This window comes from Protopterus annectens, chromosome 2.part0, assembly GCF_019279795.1.
Source record: "Protopterus annectens isolate FY-2018-M chromosome 2.part0, PAN1.0, whole genome shotgun sequence".
Lineage (NCBI taxonomy): Eukaryota > Metazoa > Chordata > Ceratodontiformes > Protopteridae > Protopterus > Protopterus annectens.
The window spans coordinates 1,115,024,167-1,115,044,549 of NC_056728.1; the positions used below are offsets into that span (position 1 = coordinate 1,115,024,167).

Below are 20,383 nucleotides of genomic sequence, written 5' to 3' on the forward strand. Positions count from 1 at the left end.
ATTCATAGTCAAGCTCAGCCCTGGGCCTCTTAGAGGGGGGGGGTTGACTACCCCCAATTAGAGTAATTAGATCTTCAGACATTTTGATAATTTGTTTTTTAGGCATAGGGGGCTGAACATGTGGCCTGGGCGTTGGTTTTTTAGACATAGACTGAGGTTTAGGCCTTACTATTGAAAGTGGAGTCGGTTTAATATGCAAGTCTGTAGGCCTGAATACACCCTCAGAAGCCGGTGCCTGCACAGCGGCTCCAGACCCATCCAAGGTAGAGACATCCGCGGATTCCATAGGTGAAGTATCTCGCGGCATACTGGACTCCGAATAGGTCACAGTAGAGGCCTGCGAGTCAGAAGTAGCAGGTATCAGGGGCTGCGAAAGTGCCTCACTGAGTACCGGTGAACTGTCGACTGGCTTAGGAGAAGCATCGTCGGCAGCTTTGGACCTTGACAGCCTGTCTCTGTCTTTATCTTTGCGTTTTTCAAAATCCCAGTAGTCAGATGGCTAACCAACGTCATTTCTGGATAATTAAACAGAGAACCGAAATATTTGGAGGCAAAAATGTACCGACGATGGATAGTGCACTGATTAAATAAAGCACAAAACCGACAGCAAGGTACATTGTGGTCAGGGCCTAGGCAAGGAATATAGTACAAATGAAAATCTTTATGAGGTATTTGCTTTCCACAAGTAATGAAATTATTAACTTTTACTGACATCGGTAAGGAGCAAGAAAAAGTTTCCCCAATGGGGTACTTGGCTTTAAGTTGAAGACTTCGGTTCTGAAACTCGAAAACGAAAATTTCAAGAGTCTGCTGACTGGCACTTGTGAACTGCTTCTGCTTCAGGCACCGCATGGCAAGAAAGACTGATGTAATGGCGTCGACTGCATGTTTTACACTCCTGACGACCTGACATCATGGAAGAAGGGACAGCAACCGACGCAGGACCCAAGACTTTGTTAATCAGGCTGACTGAGGGCAACCTGCCAGCAGATTACCCAAATGTAATGACTGCAACAATGAAACAGGAAGAACATCTAGCTGGTGGTGGTTTCACCACCTACGGACATTGTGAAATTATTGCAAGTCTCCTCATGCAGTAGCTGTGATACAGCAGGTAGGCAAAAGGAAAATTTTAATTTTAGCCAAGTCACAGATATTCACAATACATCTGGATTATGGTGGGAAACCCATCTTTCAAGGATAGCTCATTTCATTTTTAATACTTTGCATTGAGGAGAGAAAACCTAATGCCTCTCTTTTGGTATGTGCCCAGTAGAAAAGGGTTTTGAGAAGTGTCAGTTAAGGCCACTAGTGGACTATTAATAGACTGCTATTGTACACTTCTTACTGAAGAAGCATGGGTCTTCATAACACTTGTGGTAGAAGTACTGAAGTCTACAATAAAGCAGCTGAGTAATGAAGCTATAAAGGGCCTAGACTGGTATTAATATTTCCTGATGTTACCAGCCTATTAAAATTAAGTAAAGGAAACAAGGCCACTTTGTAGAAATTTTTAGTCTGAGAATGTAGAAAGTTTGGCTTGAACCAAGACCAGTTTTGCAGAGCAAAAGAGAGCCTTGCCCTGCAACTCAAGCCATAAGTAGCACAGTTATCTCGCCCAATGGCACAGAACCAAGACATCCGCTTGTGTGCCAATGACCAAAATGTGGGAACACAGACTGTCAAAAATAGAGTATTCTGGATTGGGGGGGGGGGGGGTGAAGCTGTCAGGGGAACTATTGCCTGTGTGATCTCAGATGCAAATCAGGAGTCTCACAGGTAGCAGTGCAGCACTGTCACAATGCAGATGCACACTTGCTGCTCCCAAAGCTGGGGATACACTGACAGCCCTACCACACACGCACACATCCCAGAGAATCGCTCCCTCTCCAGGCACTGCAAGTACAGATGTTGACACCCTGATGATGTCTGTGGGCCCACCCAGTTAAGGGTTAATGCCTGTGGGTAGACTCAAGGAGTAATAGGTTGGGTAGATACAACAGCTAAGGGGGAATAGCTGGATAGCCAAGGAGGATCAGGGTGCGAGTGGTTTAAAATATAGTGTAATGATGCATTAAGTATGGAAAGTAGATGCTCTGCATTTACATGTTAGTTATAGTCACCACTGGCTACCTTGGAGCACAATACATACGTTATTAGAGTTGCAATAGTTAGTATGTTAACTCATTAACGCCTCTGAGTTGTGGAACATCACATTTCTAGCAGCCTACATGCAATTTTATATTCCGGAGCATTTCTAAAAAATCAAATTAAAAAGCATATGCCAAGTAAATGTAAATGTCTTCTGAACAGCAAAAAGGCAGAGACAGTAATGTTATAAGTAAAAAGCTTTTTGTTTCTTTCTCCACAGTGGTAAAGTACAGTTGTGTACCTACCATAAATGTTGATGTTCGAGTGTATTCACTGTTGCAGTCATTACACTTGGGTTATCCTGCTGGCAGGCTACCTGCAGTCGGCCCGAGTTCCAAAGTCTAGGTCCGGCGTCGGTTGCTGTCACCTCTTCCCTGACGTCAGTGCGCCAGGGGTATAAAAGATGCAACCAACGCCACTTTCTTCAGTTTTTCTTGCCCGAGATGTCAGGTGCCCCCAGATAGGAAGGCTGAAAAGAATAAATTATGCCAAAAAGCATGCATGTACTAATATAAACATATCCTTCATCTACAAGCAAATACACCACATAGGTTGTATAGAGTTGAGAAGTACAGAGAAGTCCCAGCAAAGAAAAAGGGGGATGGTGGGTGGGTAACCTGGACTGCAACAGTGAATAAACAAACATCTACATTTATGGTAGGTACACAACTGTACTATGTTCATCGTGTTTCACTGTTGCAGTCATTACACTTGGGTAGAATCCCAAAGCTGAGGTTGGGCGGCTGGGTCTAAATTGGATTTGGAGAAGGCTACCAGGCCCTGCAGAACTGCAGTGGCAAAGTCTGCTCTGGATTTAGAGTAGAGAGGTAAGTGGTAGTTCTTGCTGAAAGTGCGCACTGAACTTCCAGGTTGCAGCTTCTAAAATGTCTTTGGTTGGTACTCTTCTGAGAAAGGCTGCTGAAGTGGCTGCTGCTCTGGTAGAATGTGGTTTAATGCCCTTAGGCACTGATTTGCCATGTTGTGCATAACAGAAGCAAATGCAGTGTCCTATCCATTTTGAAATTGTCTGCTTTGTGATCGGCTTTCCTTGTGATCCTGCAGCATAGGCTACAAACAGTTGCTCAGTTTTTCTGAAAGTTTTTGTTTTGTACAAGTAGAATTGTAGTTGTCTGTGTATATCCAAAGCGTGCAGAATTCTCTCCCCTTTATTCTGGGGGTTTGGGTAGAAAGTTGGTAAATGAATGGTTTGGTTCAGAGCCACAATGGAAAACACTTTTGGCATGAATGTTGGGTTTGTCCTAAGAGAAACCCTGTCCTGGTGAAAAATGCTGAAAGGTTCCACAGCCATTAATGCCTGTAACTCTGAGACTCTTCTTGCTGAAGTTATTGCTAGGAGCAGAGCAGTTTTCCATAAGAATTTTATATCAGCTGTGCTGGCTGGTTCAGAGGGAGGCAGTGTGAGCTTTTCTAAAACAAAATTGAGATCCCAAGTTGGTACTGGTGCTCTCCTTGGGGGTCTTATGTTTTTTGCCCCTCTTAGGTACCGTCTTAGTAGAGGATGTGAAAAAATAGGAGGTTCCGTATTGTAATGAGCTGAAATGGCAGAGGCATGGATCTTAATTGATGAGAAAGATTGGCCTTTGTCCAGCATCTCAGTTAGGTATTGTAACATCAGAGGTATATTTGGAACAAGTGGTTCGAGCCCTTGTGCCCGATTCCAAGCACAGAATCTCTTCCATTTTTCTGCATAAGATTTCCTAGTGCTGGGCCTCCTGGCTTCTAAAATGACATCCGTAACAGTTTTAGAGAGAGGCGCAGTCTGAGTGGCTACATTATCTGCCATGCTGACAGACTTAAGGTTCTGAGTTGACTGTGCAGAATCTGATTGTTTTGTTGAGTCAGAAGATGAGGAATTTGAGGTAAAGGCCAGGCTGGGCCTTGAGACAAGCTCTTTAGGACTGGGTACCAGTGCTGGCGTAGCCAGTCTGGGACAATCAGGATCATTTTTGGCCTCTCTTGTCTGACTTTTAGGAGCACCTTGGTAAGAACAGGCATTGTAGGGAAGGCATAAACTGTCAGGGTTTTCCAGCTGAATGATAGAGCATCCACTTTCCATGCTTGAGAGTGATAAGTTATTGTGCAAAATTTCTGTAGTTGGCAATTGTGAGGGGAAGCAAAAAGATCTAAGTCTGGGCATCCCCATTTACTTGTTATCATGCTGAACACCTGTGGATTTAGTTTCCATTCGTGAGGATCCATGAGATTTCTGATTAGTTCATCTGCCAGTGTATTTTTTGTTCCTGGCAGGAATTGTGCCTGCAGATGTACTTGATAGGTCAAGTGCTGTGTTCCACAAAGTCATGGCTTGCCTACATAGGGGGTAGGAATGTGTGCCCCTTGCTTATGTACCACATAACTGTGGTATTGTCAGTCTTTATTAGTAGTTGTTCTGGATGTAGTAAGTCCTTGAAAGCTGTCAGGGCATTCTGTACAGCTAGCATCTCTTTCTGATTGATGTGAAGATGCATTTGTTCCTTGGGCCACGTGCCCTGAATACAATTTTCCTGCCATATGTGCCCCCCAGACATAATCCGATGCATCCGTTGTTATTGTCTGCTTGGCTGTGGGTAAGGTGAAAGGCTGCCCCTTGTTGTGGTGACAGGCCTGGGACCACCATCGAAACTCCTGTTGTAGGCAGGGAATTAAAGTTATGATAGTCTCCAGGCTGTGGCAATGTTGAGTCCAAACACTTTTTAGATACCATTGTAGTTTCCTCATATGCAGTCTTGCATATGGAATTAGTAGAATGCAGGACGCCATGAAGCCCAGGGCCTGCAGAATTTTTCTTGCAGGGAGCTGGGTCTTTGTTGCAATCATTTGAAAGTAAGGCGTCAGATGCCTTTGTCTGTCTGGTGTGAGATAAGCCATCTGGGCAGTTGTATTTAAGCCTGCACCCAGGAATATTATCTCTTGAGAGGGCACTAGTTTTGATTTCTTTTCATTTACTGTGTACCCTAGGCAAATTAGTAATCTTTTTACAAATGCCAGATGCTTTAGAAGAATGTCCTTGCTCTCTGCTTGAATAAGGCAGTCGTCCAAGTAGGGATATATTTGAATTCCTGTTTGTCTGCAAAATGCAATTACTGGTGCCAGGCATTTTGTGAAGACCCTGGGTGCAGTAGATAAGCCAAAGGGCAGTGCAGAGAATTGGTAATGCATTGAACCTGCTATGAATCTGAGGTATCTGCAAGATTGTCTGATTGGGACATGCAGGTATGCCTCCTTGAGGTCTAAAGTAAATAGCCAAGCCTTCTTGCCCAGCATGGGTAGAAGTTGCTGTAGTGTTAACATTTTGAAACATCCAGGAAAGTATTTAGGATTGACAGGTCCAGTATTGGTCTCCAGGCTTTGTCCTTTCTGGGTACTAAGAAAAGTCTTGAGTAAAATACTTGCCCCTGTTCTTGCTGTGGTACTCTTTGAATAGCTCCCGTGTCCATGAGAGCAGCAATTTGTTTTTGTGCCTCTGCCCATTGGTTTTGTGGCAGGTCCGGCATACCTTTTGATTTTGGAAGCGTGTGAAAGTGGAACCTGTAACCCTGAGAAACTATATTCAGTACCCATTTGTCCTGGGTGATTATGTGCCAATTTTTTGAGAAATGTGCTAGCTTCCCCCTAGAGGTGCTGCCAAAAGGCAAGTGCTTGGCATCTGTAGAGGGAAGTCATTGGGACTGTTTCCTATAAGGTTGTGATTTGTCTTCTCCTCCTTTGGGGGCTGAAGCACCCCATTATTTAAGTCTGTAGGAGCCTTAGGGCTGAGATCTGCCTCTTGGGCATCTGTATCTGCCTCTTTGTGGCCTGACACCGGAAACGACCAATTTTTTGAAGGCCAGTTTCTGCTAAACCTAGGTGGTTGAACCTGTAAGAAATCCTTTACTGTCTGCATTGATTTTGCTTTATCCTCCATTTTCTTTAACACCTCTTCTGCCTTAACACCAAAGTATTATGCTGTAGTGGAGCATCCAATAATTTTACTTTAACATGTTCAGGTAAACTTTGTTCTTTCAACCAAGCATGCCTTCGAATAACAGAGCCTGTAACAGCGGCTCTACAAGAAGCCTCTAATGAATCAAAACCACAATGTAGAGTACCGCTTTCCCACTTGTTCAGCTGCATGCAATAAAATCTGCATTTTCTTACTGTCAGGACTTGAAACCATTTTCTTTTTTAACAAGGACATGAGGTACTGTTGATATTTAAGCATGTGAAACTGGCAATTTAAAGCTGTTACAGCTAAAGTAGCAGAAGTGTAAACTTTTTTCCCCCATCTATCCAGAGCTCTGTAATCCCCATCCGAAGGGACAGGATTTTTAGCAGTGGAAGCCTTAACCCCTTTAGGACCCTGAGAAATTGTCGCTGGATCTGCAGCAGGGTTATTGTAAAGAAATTTATGAGAGTCAGGGACCCTGTAGTACCTGTCTGGCTTGACTGGTGCAGGGGGTAAAGAATCAGGAGACAGACTGGATTCAGAGAAAACCATCAACAATACCAAGCACAGAGGGAATAGCCAGGGGCATGTGCTGAGGCAATAAAAGAAAGTCTCTGAGCCTTTTCTTGGATTCTGAATAATCCTGGCTCTCCCAATGGAAATGCTCCCTCATGGTGTGCAGGGTTTCCCCAAAAGAATAATCCTCAGGTGGAGAGGCAGAAGGAATAGACTCTTCTGCATCAGAGTCCTCATAGGGAGGGACAGAATATCCCTGATCAGAAGAGGAATCAGAGGAAATAGAAACCTGGTCAGAGGAATCAGTCAGTGTCTTGCCTAGGCCTTTTGTCAAGAGGGGGATGGGAACCCCTGATTAAAGTAATTAGGTCTTCGGCCATTTTAAGCATCTGTTTCTTTGGCATGGATGACTGTTCAGGAGAATGCTGTACTTGTTTCTTTGTCTTTAATGGTGTTTTTGACTTTGGCTTGGCTGCTGTAGTGGGCTTAATAGTAAGCTGTGAAGGTCTGAAAACACCCTCAGAAGCCGATGCCTGCTCGGCGACTCCGGACCTATCTGAGGGAATAGTTTCCGCAGGCCCAATACCTTGAGTTTCCACAGGCCTCGGTGTCTCCATGTGGCTGTCGGATACGGCCTGTGGCTCTGAGGTAGCAGGTGTCAGGGGCTGCGAAAACGCCTCACTGAGAACCAGCGACTGGCCTAGAAGAGGCTTCATCGGTTTTGGACCTCGGATGCCTGTCCTTTTCTTTGTCTTTGCGTTTTTTATAAATTCCAGTCATCTGTTGTTCCGACGGCATTATGTACCTTCGGCCAAAATAATGTAAAGCAAAATCAAACAGACGTTTAATAGTGCGTTTGTTGAATCTACCAAAAAACCGACAACTAGTAACGTCGTGGTCAGGGCCTAGGCAAGGAATACAGTAAGAGTGAAAGTCCTTATGAGGTATTTGCTTCCCACAAGAAATACAATTATTAACTTTTACTGACATCGGTCTGGAGCAAGAAAAAGTTTCCCCAACGGGGTACTTAGCTTTATTGAAGACTTTGGTTCTGAAACTCAATTTCGAAAATCTCAGGAGTCGGCCGACCGGCACTTGCAAACTGCTTTTGCTTCGGGCACTGCGCAACAAGAAAGACTGAAGAAAATGGCGTTGGTTGCATCTTGTATACCCCTGGCGCACTGACGTCAGGGAAGAGGTGACAGCAACAGACGCCGGACCTAAACTTTGGAACTCGGGCCAACTGCGGGTAGCCTGCCAGCAGGATAACCCAAGTGTAATGACTGCAACAGTGAAACACGATGAACATCAGCCACTGAATTCACTCTTCACTTCAGTACTTAACTGAACAATAAATTCTGGGTTTATGCATTCGCTAAATTATACAACCTAGACAGATAGTATCGGATCACTTTTGTTCAGAGAGACAGAAGCTTTCATACTGCAGCAACAAATTCCTTTCTGAACTTCTGTTTTACTTTAAACAATGAATACAACCACTGCAAATATCAATGACAATTTCCTCCAATTACATAAGGCTTCAGTTGATGCCATGCAACAGCTTGCAGGTCAGCTGGTTTTAGAAAATGTATGTACAGAAATACTGCATATATTCATAATTAAGCTAGCAATATCGCCAGTATATACAGTAAATGCATATTTCTGTCTCCATCCACACCATTTCACATTCCCTCAACAGATAGTTACTAATTTTCATAATAAAGCTATGAAAATATTAACACTTAAATAGTGGTCACTCTTTCCACTGCATGCGATCCTAGACTGGGAATCTTATTGCCGGTTTCGACAAATACCTTGTTACTTCTTATGCTGGTCACTATAAATTGGGAAGTCACTTATTTAAGAAGCCAGCCCCCAAAACTTTCAGGAAGCAAAAAGGAGCTATGAGCAAAAAAAATATATGCAAAAGAGGTGCTGGGTATGAATAAGTTCCAAGATCATACAGAAAGTAGAAAGATAACATAATACGAGATCATTTTCCAATATGTTCTCATTTTAACAAATATATAACCCCAAGAACAAAAATTAAACTAATTAGGAAAAATCTGCTAGAGAGAGAAATACACCTGCTGAATACAACGGATGAAAAGTTCATTTGTTTAATGACAAATGCAAAGTCTTCTAAAAAGAAAATGTTCAGTTTAGAACTATTATAGGCACAAACTTTAATCACTGAAAAAGTTGTCTTGAGAATGTGCATGTCGTGATTTTAGTAAGCTGTTGCCATGGCAACAAATAGCATCTTTAAACTAAGCAGAAAGGGGCAGCTGCTCAAGACCTTGTTCATTCTTTCACAGACTAAACAGACTGAAACCTCCAACTATCAGCTTTAGTACATGTTCAAAAGAAAACTGCATAAATGGGTGTGGATCTTGTCAGTGTGCTCCTACATGACAAAGTAACACTACAGCTACAAGGTCTAGGCAAGTAGAGCTGCCACATAATTACACTGTGCCTGTTTTTCCCATCCAGAAATCTTGGTGTTTACTACTTTGCTCCTCTTGTTATGCAATTACTTCTGGGACAGGACCAACAGGAATCTTGCAAGAGTTGTTATTAACAGCACCTACCCGCTATGAACCATTATAAACTCCAACAACTTAAGACTTCTATTTCAGTGCAAAGCTGCAGTTAGCAAAACTTAAAATTCCCCATCAGCAGCACTGTATGTAGTAAGCCACAGTGCTCCAACAACCAGTGTGACTACACAATGGCAGTACTCCATGACCGAAGCAAATAAATCAAATGCTTTGCAACATCTAGTACAGTATACACCCAGGCACTGTATGATATGCAGAATGAATACTGCTTCTAGAAATATAGTGTACTACAAAAAAAAAAATCAGATCTGTAGCTAAAGTAGGGCAAATGGAGCAGCTGCCCCAGATGCCAGTTAAGGGGCATGCGTGCAGTAACAGGATTCATTTAAGATAATGTGACTAATATCACAATTCCCTAAATAAGTGCATTAAGTAGCTTTGTTACATTAGAAAATTTGCTATATTTGTTTGCCCCAGACTTTTTGATTCTCAGTTTTTGCTTGATGGGTTTCTAGCTACAGTTCTGCACAAAAAATCATCTCTTGCTTTGTCACCTTTCCAAAAATAAGGCACATCATTTAAATGACATGTTCCTTAACTAGAATAATCATGTGTTTCTAAAAGTCATATTTGAGCATTCACCTGCTCTGCCTTAACTGTTCATCTCAATACTTGCTCACCTTAAAATACATTTAGTTCCGTCGGAAAACAGTGGCATTATTTGACAGGATTAAACAGCAAATACTTCCACTGCAGGACATGTAAGGGCACAAGGTGTAAGTAGGGCAAGAAGGACCCGATAAACAGTACTACGGGAGTTTAAGTATTGTATAACCAGTACCACAGTACTGAAATATAAATGCACTGCCTGACTGCAGAGATTACAACATAAAAGCAGTACACAGCCAGCAACACAGACTAGACTAGATGTACAACATACACAAGAAAACTGAAGAGAAGCTTTAAAATAAAATGTACATTATGACAATCAGTAAAAAGTGGTCTGCAAGATAAGCAGCAAAAGTGGTATCCTGCATAATCTGTGCATGAGAGTACGGACGCAAAAACATAAGCACTTACAATCAGGAACATTGCAGATAAGCAGAGAGTCAAAGGACAGTTTCTTATGTGGGTAAGGAAATAACTACATATATTAATAAAATCATCTTTTAATCAGAAAGATGCCTGCCATGCTGGTATTACCAAGCAAACATTTTATACTGGCACTGAAACCGTTAATATTGCTGGCAGACTAACAGAATTATCAATTTAATTTTAATTTCAAGGATCTTAGCTAATAATTTTTTTTAACTAATGCAATTATTCTCCAACGACAACTACATTGGAGTATTTTAAACAGAATAATGTATGAAGTGTAACATGTTAAAAGAGCAGTATTCATCCAGCATCATTTGGTGCCACACTGACACCACGAGTGAAGCTTTAGGGACTTCACTCAGCAAAGAGAAGGATGTCTAAATGTTTAATTTCAGTACCATACCATATTTATATCATTTCTGGATTTCAAAAAACTCAGTAGCGAGCAGGTCAAGTATCAATGCAATAACTGATCAGTTACCAATTTTTTTTTTTTTAAAGATGTTTAAGCATTTTCGCTGCTAAAGTAAATGGGGTGGTACGCTAAACTCACTTCTCACTGCAGCTATGAATGTGGATTGCTGGAACTTGTAAATCAGAATGCTCCTTTGAGCAGTTATACTGCAAATCTGCCACTAATGGGGGAGAAATATTTCTTAATTACAGTACAGTTTTACAATGGAAATGGACATTCATTTTTTTTTAAATTCATGCACTTTCCTGGCCACATATAATACAATAACTGCGACATGAACTTAAGACTAGTCAGGTTACATTTTTCCATTAGTACAGTGGTTCCGAAACTTTGCAAGTTGGAGGACCCCTTTTATAAAGGAAACAAATTTGACGGACCCCTATCGACAGCGGTACACATACCCCAAACCCCCCAATCATCCCCCCACCACCACGCAGCTATTTCAGGTGTCCCATTACTTGGCTAATTCTCCCCAGTTGCCATAAACAAGGTTCAAAATTCTCAGTGTGCATACTGTTTTCTGCTTTACTTCTACAATGATTACAGATGTTTGGAGTTAATTTAAAACTTGTATTTCAAATTTTATAGCACAAACACTAATGGACATTTGCTAAAGCTAAACAGACATTTGCTAAATCTAAAAGCAATATAGTCTCAATGAAAACAGACTTAACATTACAACTTCTCTGCCTTTGAAACTTACATTCACTGAAACGGCATTGAAAACACATTCAAAGAAAATGCATCTGGCCAGTGGCAGATTAAGTTTACCTTTGGGCTGTTTTCAAAGTGGTCCCTTGCAAACATTTTTAGGAGCATGCAAAAGTTCTTTGATTCACCTTCCTTATTGTATAATTAAATTTTAATACACAATAATTAAATTATATCCCTTGTATACTACAGCACCACTTGGTAGTAAGTGTCTTAAATGTATAGTTCGGCACATTTTTCTAGTAAGCAGTTAAAAAACATGAACCAATAATGACAAAACTGCCCAAATGAGAACATTTCAACCATAATGGGCCACTCAAACTTCTGTCATTACAATCCACCAATATCAGTCAATATGCACAATCTCTCAGTCATCTGAATAATTCCACCTTAAAGAGATCTGTAACTAATGAAAAGGTTGCTGCTAGCAAACAACTTTATTTCAGTGTTTCATCTACAAATTCAGTGTATGCTGCATGCTGTCCTTGAAGAATAAATTGCCTACTTATAAAAATGGTAATTGCATGGATGGCAAACTGAAAACAGGTTCATAGTTACTAGGCATCTCATTCAAAAGAGGACGTATTCAGGACTTCAGTACCCACCCCCTAAAAATGCAAAACAGTATCAACAATCCATCAATATGCTGCGGCTGTAGAACCCACAGCCTTCTGCATTAAAATGCAAGCATGGTACCTGTTGCACTACTAACACAGCTTTAAAAGGCTGCACCACAATAGTGATACTACTTGCTAACTAGCTAAACAAATCCGTTGCACATTGTAAACAGACTTAGCATGAGCAGCAGTAAACTTCTCTTCCCTTGAAGCTCATAATTCCTTGAAAATGCACTTGAAAATAGAAGTTATGTCCTTACCATAACGTTCCATGTGGAGTGTTCATCTCGCCTTTGTTCTTACACCTGGGTTCGGAGCCGATCCTCGGCTCCGTGTCGGCCGCTTGGCAAAGCTCTGCATCGAGAAGAAGCTCGAGACTAACCTAACTCCCACAATCCCCCTCTGCCTTTACCTCAGATCTAGTTTGCAAGCAAACCAGAAGTCAACAGAAGAGATATAACACATTCATGCCCAACAAGAAAAAACATAGCTGAAAAATATATCCACAACTGCTTAAGGCAGAAGCAGGAGAACCAAACCAGACACCTAAACTGGACGTTCTTCCTGAGGGTGGGAGGGTGGGAATGTAAGAACAAAGGCGAGATGAACACTCCACATGGAACGTTATGGTAAGGACATAACTTCTATATGTGAGAGTGTTCAATCTCGCCGTTTGTTCTTACACCTGGGTAGCGTCCCTAGCTCCATGTTCCTGAGGAACTCACGGGAGAACGTTCCTGAGCACAGTGGAACCAAAGGTTGCCCTGTCCCTAGAAATCCTGTCTACTTTGTAATGAGTAATGAATGTATGCGGTTTAGACCAAGTGGCAGCCGCACAAATAGTGTAACGGTAGGCGGGCTGCATGAGCCAGGGATGTAGATACTGATCTTGTAGAGTGCCCTTTGGGCTTGCCAGGTAAAGTTTGCTCCGAGGCAGTATAAACAAAAATAATACAATCGGAAAGCCATTTGGAAAGGGTTTGTTTCGTAACTGCCATACCCTTCTTGCTGTCTGCAAAGGCTATAAAGAGCTGGTCTGTTTTTCTGTGATCCTTTGTTCTATCCAAGTAAAATCTGAGTTGTCAACATCTAACTTGTGCAACATATATTCCAACTTATTGGAGTGGTTTTTGAAAAAGGTGGGGAGCTCAATGGACTGATTAATATTATTAACGGAGCAAACCTTGGGAAGAAAGGATGGATTAGTGCGAAGAGATACTCTATCAGGGTGAAAGATCAAATAAGGGTGATTAACAGAAAGAGCTTGAAGCTCCGATACCTGTCTGGCCGATGTGATAGCCACCAAAAAGAGGGTCTTCCATGACAAGAATTTCAAAGGACAGGAAGAGGCTGGTTCAAAAGGTGGTAGCATCAGCTGTGATAAAAGAAGGTTCAAGTTCCAAGGTAATGTAGGACTTCTAACTGGTGGTCTAATATGGAAAGATCCTTTTAGAAAGGCCTTGCAAAGTCTGTGAGCCATAATAGCAGCCCCACTTTCTCCCACATGAAAATTTGAAATGGCAGCCAATTGCACTCTGAAAGTGGCAGGAGAAGCTCCTTGGTGGAACAGTTCAGTTAAAAACTCCAAGACCCTATTTAGAGGAGCTATTACGGGGTCCAATTGTTGTGTAGTTGCCCAGTGCACAAAACGCCTCCATTTACTAGTGTGAATCTTTGTAGTGGAAGCTTTATGAGAAGCCACTAGGATATTTTGAACTGCAGGGGAAAGAAGATCAGACCTGGCTAAGAAGGGAAGCGGAGCAGCCAAGCTGCTAGTCTGAGGGAGAGTAGCGACGGGTGGGGAGCCCCTGACGAGTGGGTCAGCAGATCCGGCTCCGGGTCCAGGATCCAGAGTTCCCGAATTCGGTGTGCCAGAAGAAAGGGAAACCAGATTTGACGAGGCCAGAATGGGGCAATGAGGATAATTGTCCTTTGCAGGTTGTTGGCTTTCTGTAGAAATTTTGCAATCAGGGGTACAGGAGGAAAAGCGTACAGAAGACCTGGGGGCCAATCGTGAACCAGAGCGTCCTAGAAATTTTGCAATCAGGGGTACAGGAGGAAAAGCGTACAGAAGACCTGGGGGCCAATCGTGAACCAGAGCGTCCCTGGGGACTTCCCCTGGAGGGGGTAATAGGGCAAAATAGCTTCTGCATTTGGCGTTCATTGGAGACGCAAATAGATCGCAGGAAGGCTGGCCCCACTTGTGAAAAATTTCCTTCGCAATTGATTGTTTGAGGGACCACTCGTGAGGTAACAGGATGGCTCTGCTCAACCTGTCCGCTATGACGTTGGATAACCCCGGGATGTGCGTTGCTATCAGAAAGCGACCCGTGGACTCCGCCCATTGCCAGATTCTCATGGCCTCTCTGCATAGTTGATAAGACTTGGTTCCCCCTTGTTTGTTTATGTACCAGACTACGGACATGTTGTCCGACTGAACTGCAATGGTCCCTAGAGGAAGAAGGGGAGAAAAGTGTTGCCACGCTAGAAACACTGCCCTCAACTCTTGAACATTGATGTGCAGGTTGTACTCCAAATTGGACCATTCGCCTTGGACTGTCTGTCCCTGAAAGATGCCCCCCCACCCTATCAGGGAAGCGTCCGTGGTCACCGTAGCTGTCGGCGTGGGTAGCACAAATGGCCTTCCGCTGGAAAGATTGCAAGTCTGAAGCCACCAAGTCAGGTGCGATTTGCATGTGTTCGTGATGTGAATTTAGTGCGTCAGGGGTAACTGTTGGAATGACCATTGTGCAAACAGTAGCCATTGAAGAACTCTCATGTGCAGTCTTCCCAAGGGTATCGCAATGAGAGAAGCTGCCATGAGACCCAAAACCTTCAGAACCAGTTTTGCTGGGGATTTTTTGGATAATAGGAGAAGAGATATATGGTTTTGTAGGGAGGCTATCCTTTCTGGAGGAAGCCTTAGGATTAAGCAACGCGTATCCAATTCTGCTCCTATGAATGAGATATGCTGTGATGGCTGTAGTAAAGATTTTTTGAAATTTACGGAAATTCCGAGATGAACACAGAGTTGTAGTGTGTAATCCCTGGCCTGAACCAGTCGACGCTCGTGGTGGCAGAAAGGAGCCAGTCGTCCAGATACGGAAACACCTGGAATCCCAGGCGTCTCAAGTGAGACGCTACCACTGCCATGCATTTGGTGAAAACCCTGGGGGCTGAGGTCAGACCAAAGGGCAGGGCTCGAAACTGAAAGTGACTGGCTTCCAGCCGGAAGCGCAAGTGATCCCTGGACGCCCTGGCCATTTTGATGTGGTAGTATGCATCCTTTAGATCTATTGAGCACATCCAGTCGTCCTTCTGTAAGAATGGAAGGATCGATTGAAGCGTGACCATCTGGAACTTTTCTTTCTTGATGAAGGTATTGAGTTTGCTTAGGTCCAGAATTGGCCTCCAGTCCCCTGTCTTTTTTGGAACTAAAAAGAACCTTGAGTAAGTTCCGAATCCTCTTTGGTCCGCTGGGACTGGTTGGATGACTCTTTTCTCTAGCAGCTTTGAAATTTCTATAGCTGCAGGGCCTCGCAGATGGGGCGGAACATCTGGGAGCCTTTTCTGCGGAATTGGGGGCAATAGGAAGGGAATTCTGTAACCTCTAGTAACGATGCTTTTTACCCAATTGTCTGATGTAAGACTTTGCCAGGCCTGAGGGTATAAAGCTAAGCGACCCCAGACTGCCTCCAGAGTAGGACAGTCGGGCCTCCTCTCAGGAGTGCTGGAAAGGATTCCTGGGGAGTGTATCCCTGTCACCTTGGTTCTGCGGACCCCCTCTGCTGCCAGGGTGTCGTCTTCCACCTCTGCCCCCTCCTCTGCCTCTAGAGGGGGCATCACCCTGTGTGCCTGGGAAAGAGCCCTGGGGTTTTCGAAACCACATTTTTCCACCACGTTGCCCTTTGGGGTACGGTCTGGATGGAGTGGAAAAACGGACTCCGACAGCAGAGTCTTTCCCTCTTGCTCACACCGGGTAAGGGTCTCCTTTACTTTGGGTCCAAAGAGAGTGGCACCATCAAATGGGGCGTTAGTAAAGGAAGACTTGAAGGCTTCCGCAAAGGAACATAAGCGCATCCAGGATTGTCTACGAAGAGCAATTGCTGAAGCCGCTGCCCTACTCGACCCTTCGGCTGCGTATGAGATCAGCCTCATGGACGAGTTTGCAATAGATGTAAGGGTATTGAGATGTGCTGTAACTTTCTCCGAGACAGCAGCATCTGTAGTACCCTGGAGGGTATCTCCCAACTCTTTGATTAGATCCCTCTGTAAACGTGTGAAATGGGTCAAATAGTTCAGGGATCGCATGGAAAAAGCCGCTGAACTAAAAATGCGCTTCCCATACCTGTCCATAGTCCTAGAATCTCTGTTAGGCGGATGGACAGATGAGGAAGATTCAGACATCTCCTTTTTCGTGGCCGCTGCCACCACCATAGCGCCCACTGGAACTCCCTTTGTTAGATAAGCCTTGTCTTGGGGGGGCAGTAATATATTTATTAGGCTTTCTAGGGACTGGCTCCACCATGTCAGGTGTTTCCCACGCCCCCCGAGCAATCAATTCCATCAATTCATCGAAGGGCGGAGTGACCCAGGAGGAGGAAGGGCGAGCACCGAATGCCTTCAGCAAGACTGACTCATCCTCAGAAGGGGGTAGGGATTGCCAATCACCTCTCTGTTTTAGGATCTCCAGGATGTCAGAAAAGGAGACATCCTCTGAGGGTGATTTTGGGGACCCTTCTGACTCATCCAAGTCAGTGTCCGATGTCAAGGATTTTTGTGGAGAATCCAAGTGTCTCCTCTTACACAATCTTTTCCTCGGAACTTCTTCGGGGGGGCATCCGATGAAGCCTCCGAGGAAGAAGGGGCACCCTCTAGGGGTGGCTGAGACACTGGTGCTCGACGCTTAGATGTAGCCGAGGGTGCAGAGGAGGATAACGGACCTTTATGGGAAGGAGAAGCTGTTTCTGCTGAAGTGGTTGTCTGAGTAGACAACACCTTCCTCATGAGGTCGAAGGCCCCCAGGTCCCGAGTCGAGGTGTCCCCAAGTTCCGAATAAATCGGAGGAATCCCCGAGACTGGCACCGATGGCATCGACCCCGAGGACGGAGCCGAGTCGATCCGAGCCGAGGCTCCGAGAGGGAGAGTCGGAACGGAAACATCGGTCCGACTCCCAGTCCCGGATCCAAGGATGGATCTTTGGCTCCGAGACTCCGGTACTGGTTCCGACGGAGTAGAGGTGAACGGTGCCGACCGAGAAAAAGACGGTTCCGGTACCGAGGGCTCCACAATCAACAGATCAGCCTCTCCTGGCTCCGAAGACTGGATAGGCCTCGGAGGAGGAACAGGTGGAGATAAGAGAAGGCCTTCGAGTCTCGACACCAACTGGGAGGAGACAGAGACGAGCTTGGACAAGGCCGTATTCTCCATCAATTTCTGCACCACGCGGTCTACATCTGTGTCCGAGAGGGGCCTGGAAGAACGCGTCGAAGGAATCGAAGACGGAGCCGACCTCAAAAGTACAGGAGGAGGAAGCTCCGTCACCAGTTCCAAGACTCGAGGCTCGGTAACTGACAAAAGTTCAACACTCGGCCCCGAAGTCTGTGGAACTGGTGATCGAACTTTAAATGAAGAGCTCGGAGCCGATGACATGGGCTCCGACATCTTCGATTCCTTCGAGGATTTAGATGTCTGGTCTGATGCATCCAGAGCCTCTTGGAATGCAGGCTTCAAAAGGCCCCTATCCATAATTTTCCTGCGCCTATCTGTCATGACCCTTCCACTGAAAGAATGGCAGATGGAGCAGTCTTCCTGCAGATGGAGAGGGCCAAGACAGTAGACGCAGGAACTATGATTATCTGTGACAGACATTTTCTGTCCACATTGGCACCGTTTGAAGCCTGATTTAGCTTTTTCAGACATGTTACAAAGTCAAATCCAATAAAAAGTGAAATAGCCAGTACAAAATGTCTAATCCAGTAATAAATGTCAAATCCTGTAAGATAAAGTCAAATCCTGTAGATAAAGTTAAAGGGTGGGGTAGGCCCAGAGGGAAGTAACTAAGAAAAGTATATAAATATTTATATACGAAACCGAGAAACCCTCGATACACTACTCACACACACACAGTCAACTTTAACAGAGAAAGAAGAAATTTTTATCCAAAAATATATAAGATAAAATAATCTTAGCTTTGAGGTGGTCCGAGCTCATCAAAAATGATGCAAACATTGCAGCGGCAAACTAGATCTGAGGTAAAGGCAGAGGGGGATTGTGGGAGTTAGGTTGGTCTCGAGCTTCTTCTCGATGCAGAGCTTTGCCAAGCGGCCGACACGGAGCCGAGGATCGGCTCCGAACCCAGGTGTAAGAACAAACGGCGAGATTGAACACTCTCACATCTAAGTTTCTTGAAAAATGCACCTGCCATAATGGGGGGGGGGGGGGACAGAGAGCCAAAAGTAAGGACACATTTTAATTTTTGGTCTTGTATACTTAGAAAGTTAATAGAACAACAAGTTTTACATAAGTACAAATTTACTGAAGGCTATGAAGTCTGATGCTCAAATGTCTGTCATTATTTTCTGACTTCAGTCATCAATGATTTGCCAGGGATTTTCCAGAAAAACACAACTTTATTAGAAACAGACTGAAAATAGGAGGCAAAAATATGGACATTTTGCAAAACCCTGGACAGCTGAAGGGTATTCTGCCTACCTCTTACACACACCTGCCTTCCTCTTAAACACATACATGCACACACACCTACCTCCCTCCCTCTTGCGCACACACACACACACACACACACACACACTTGCACCCACACACACCTTCCTGTCTCCCTCCCTCATGCACACACACCTACCTCCCCTCCCTCTTGCGCACACACACACACACACACCCACACACACCTTCCTGTCTCCCTCCCTCTTACACACACACACCTACCACCCTCTCTCTTACACACACACACCTCCCTACCACCCTCTCTTACCCACACACACACACCCCTACCTCCCTACCACCCTCTCTTACACACACACCTACTTCCCTCTCTCTTACATACACACACCTACCTCCCTCCCTCTTACATACACACCTACCTCCCTACCACCCTCTCTCTTACACACACACCTACCTACCACCCTCTCTCTTACACACACACCTACCTACCACCCTCTCTCTTACACACACACCTACCACCCTCTCTCTTACACACACACCCCTCTCTCTCTTACACACACACCCCTCTCTCTCTTACACACACACCCCTCTCTCTCTTACACACACACCCCTCTCTCTCTTACACACACCTACCTACCACCCTCTCTCTTACACACACACCTACCTACCACCCTCTCTCTTACACACACACACACCTACCACCCTCTCTCTTACACACACACACACCTACCAATCTCTCTTACACACACACACACCTACCACCCTCTCTCTTACACACACACACACCTACCACCCTCTCTCTTACACACACAGACACCTACCACCCTCTCTTACACACACACACACCTACCACCCTCTCTCTTACACACACACACACCTACCACCCTCTCTTACACACACACACACCTACCTACCACCCTCTCTCTTACACACACACACACACCTACCTACCACCCTCTCTTACACACACACACACCTACCTACCACCCTCTCTCTTACACACACACACACCTACCTACCACCCTCTCCCTCACACACACACCTACCACACACACCTACCACACACACACACACACACACACACACACAAAATACTCCTCAACCTCTTCAGCACAAGAAATATGGACAAACCCTGTCATAATGTGGGGAACAAAGGGCCAAAGCTAAGGATGCATTTTAAATATTGCTCTTATAAACTTAGAAAGTTGATAGAACAAGTTTTGAATACAAATTTTCTGAAACATATGAAATCTAAAACTCAAAAGTATGCCATTATTTTCTTCAGTCCTCAATGATTTGCCAGAGAAACCCCATTGTATGCGAAACAGACCAAATAAGGCAAAAAGCTGGCACACACTGAATATCTGGTCAACTGACAGCCGCACTCAGGCACTGCTTTTTATTAAAGCCTTGATAAAAAAAAATACCTTCAAGTTCTGTCAACAAGATCTTCCGGATTGATCATCAGCTCTGCGTTCATTTCTATTTGCTGGAAAAAGGGAGAGAGCAGACCCATAGCCATACAACGACCAACATAAATACGGGACCTGTCTTACTTGGGGGGAACAGAACAGTTGTTTAAATTTCCCTCCAAGTTCTAATTGCTGGGAGAAAACATGGTAAGTGA

The 20,383-nt window shown here is 44.3% G+C and overlaps 1 long non-coding RNA gene across 1 annotated transcript in view; it reads right to left on the reverse strand.

Moving 5' to 3' along the window:
* The window catches only part of LOC122793363, a 103,066-nt gene that overhangs the window by 63,672 nt on the left and 19,011 nt on the right, over positions 1–20,383 (reverse strand). The window lies entirely within an intron of this gene.